This window comes from Salvelinus sp. IW2-2015, unplaced genomic scaffold (genome assembly GCF_002910315.2).
Source record: "Salvelinus sp. IW2-2015 unplaced genomic scaffold, ASM291031v2 Un_scaffold2140, whole genome shotgun sequence".
Lineage (NCBI taxonomy): Eukaryota > Metazoa > Chordata > Actinopteri > Salmoniformes > Salmonidae > Salvelinus > Salvelinus sp. IW2-2015.
In genome coordinates, this window is record NW_019943474.1 from 26,774 (window position 1) to 30,232 (window position 3,459).

Here is a 3,459-nt window from a genome sequence, read left to right on the forward strand (position 1 = left end):
TTCTTGATATGCAGCACTAATCCGGAGAGTTTTCCTTCTTGCAGCTGACTGATCTGAGAAGCTAGAGGACCGAGGCAGATGGAGGGACCTAAAAGGAACTTGCCGCTCTCCTACATCCATGAAGTTCAGGAACAGATCACAAGGTGGTTAGAGAGGGAGAAGGGAGAGAGAGATGGACAGAGGAGGAGAGAGAGAGATGATAAAGAGGGACAAGAGAGAGAGAGAGAGGAGAAAAAAGAGAAAGGAGAAGGAAAAAGACAGAGAAACAGAGGAGAGAGTGACGGACGGAGGGAAGAAGGAAGAAACAGAGAGAGAAGAGGGAGAGAGTGACGGACGGAGGGAGAGAGAGAGAAACAAGAGAGAGAGGAGAGAGTGAACGGACGGGAGGGAGAGAGAGAGAAACAGAGCAGAGAGAAGGGAGAGAGAGACGGACGGAGGGAGAGAGAGAGAGAGGGGAGAGAGACGACGGACGCGAAGGGAGAGAGAGATTAGTCCTAATGATGGGTTCTTGTTGACTTATGAAGCACAGAGTGAAGCTTGTTAGCCGCATAGCAGTCACTGCTACACTGTTATTGGTCCAGTTAAAACCAGGCAGGTTTACAACCATCAGCTAATCAACCTTCCTGAACAGTAGCAGAGCAGTGAGCGGAGTGAAGCTGTTGGAAATCCCGCTCAGCGCTCACAGAGCAGTCTTCATGCACCTCTCCCGGCGCTCACAGAGCAGTCTTCTTGCACGCCTCAGACGCTCACATGAGCAGTCTTCGTGCACCGCCTTCAGACGCTCACAGAGCAGCCTTCATGCAAGCCTCTCCGGCGCTCACAGAGATCTTCGTGCACCGCTCAGACGCTCACAGACGCCTTCATGCACCTCTCCGGCGCTCACAGACAGTCTTCGTGCACCGCTCAGACGCTCACAGAGCAGCCTTCATGCACCTCTCCGGCGCTCACAGAGCAGCCTTCATGCACCGCTCAGCGCTCAAGTCCTTTCCCCTACTCAGCAAAAAAACAGCTCACAGCAGAAAAAAACGTCCCTTCAAATTCCTCCATTCATTTTCTATTTAAAAATATAATTAACAAACCCATCTACTGTAGGCTATTGAACCAGGACCTAGTTGATGATGGTAGCTGCTGTGTTTTCTCTCAGGCTATTGAACCGGGACCTAGTTGAGATGTGAGCTGCTGTTGTTTTCTCTCAGGCTGTTGAACCAGACCTAGTTGATGATGTAGCTGCTGTGTTTTTCTCTCAGGCTGTTGAACCAGGACCTAGTTGATGATGTAGCTCTGTGTTTTCTCAGGCTATTGAACCAGGACCTAGTTGATTGATGTGTTAGCTGCGGGTTTTCTCTCAGGCTATTGACCAGGGACCTAGTTGATGAGCTGTAGCTGCTGTGTTTTCTCTCAGGCTATTGATCCAGGACCTAGTTGATGATGTGTAGCTGCTGTGTTTTCTCTCAGGCTATTAACCAGACCTGGTTGATGATGTGTACTGCTTGTGTTTTTCTCTCAGGCTATGACCAGACCTAGTTGATGATGTGTAGCTGCTGTTTTTCTCTCCAGGCTATTGAACCAGGCCTAGGTTGAGTGATGTGTAGCTGCTGTGTTTCTCTCAGGCTATTGAACCAGGACCTGGTTGATGATGTGTAGCTGCTGTGTTTTCTCTCGTCTACTGACGATTAGATACTTCAGTTGTAACTGCTCTGTTGCCGCTCCCATTTGACAGTTCACAGGACAACATTAGTTAGCACTTCTCTTACAAAGTTACACTAGTCTATATATACAAATGTAAAGGTCTCCAGGGCTGCATGGACTCATGGTTGCTGCTATAACTACACAGGCTGTGTGACCTTGGTCGACTCCTTCAACATCTCTGACGGGGTAGGCTAAATAAATACAACAGAACAGGCCCTAAATTAACAGAACAGTGATGAAGGAAGTGAAAAGGCTGGGCAGAGCTGGTGGCTGAGTGGTACTGGAGCGAGAGAGAAGCAGATACTCAACACACTCCTCCATTCCAGCTCCACTCCTCTCTCCATCCAGCTCCACTCCTCTCTCCATTTCCAGCTTCCCACTCCTCTCTCCATTCCAGCTCCACTCCTCTCTCCATCCAGCTCCACTCCTCTCTCCTTCCACCCACTCCTCTCTCCATTCCAGCTCACTCCTTCTCTCCACTCCACTCCTCTCTCCATTCCAGCTCCACTCCTCTCTCCATTCCAGCTCCCTCTCTCCATTCCAGCTCCACTCCTCTCTCCATTCCAGCTCCACTCTCTCTCCATTCCAGCTCCACTCCTCTCTCCATCCAGCTCCACTCCTCTCTCCATTCCAGCTCTCAGCTCCTCTCTCCATTCCAGCCACCCCTCTCCATTCCAGCTCCACTCCTCTCTCCATTCCAGCTCCCTCCCTCTCTCCACTCCACTCCCTCTCCATTCCAGCCCCTTCCCTCCACTCTCTCTCATCCAGTCTCTCTCTCATCAGGCCTCCTCTCTCCATTCCAGCCCACTCCTCGTTCCATTCCCAGCTCCACTCTCTCTCCAATCTCTCCACTCTCTCTCTATTCCAGCTCCAACTCCTCTCTCCATTCCAGCTCCACTCCTCCTCTCTCCATGTCCAGCTCCACTCCTCTCTCATCTCCAGCCCTCCACTCCTCTCTCCCATTCCAGCTCCACTCCTCTCTCCATTCCAGCTCCACTCCTCTCTCCCATTCCAGCTCCACTCCTCTCTCCATTCCAGCCCACTCCTCTCTCCATTCCAGCTCCACTCCTCTTCCTCCTCTCCTCCACTCCTTTCTCTCCATCCCAGCTCCTCTCCTCTCTCCATTCCAGCTCCACTCCTCTCTCCATTCCAGCTCTCCACCATCCACCTCTCTCCATTCCAGCTCCACTCCTCTCTCCATTTCCAGCCCTCCACCAATCCGTCACCTCTCTCCATGATATCTGAGCCAGCCCAGTCTAGTTCGGTTTGGCACACCAGTGTGACAAGGGTACATGGGAATCCACGAATCAATTCAAGTCCAGGACAGCAGAGAGAAAAAAAATAAAGGTTTGATTATGTTTGGAGAGGAAACGAAGGATTGGATTTTGGATGTTTGATGGGATTACAGACATAATGGCACATGGGTTTTAACAGACAACAGGAATAATGTTTCTCCTGAAGATTTCTAGAGATTTACTTTTCTCTGACTGGCCAAACACTTGCTGAGATACAGAAGAATGTAGTTCACGTCACTGGCTTGAAAAAGTTCACACACCCTTTGATTTTTTTCCAAATTGTGTTGTGTTTCATAACATTTAGATTTTTTTGGTGGGGGGGGCACTGGCCTACACACAATACCCCATAATGTCAAGTTTTACAAATTAATAAAAAATGAAAAGGGGAAAAGTCTTGAGTCAATAGGTATTCAACCCCTTTGTTATGGTAAGGAGCCTAAATAACTTCAGGAGTAAAAATGTACTTAACAAATCA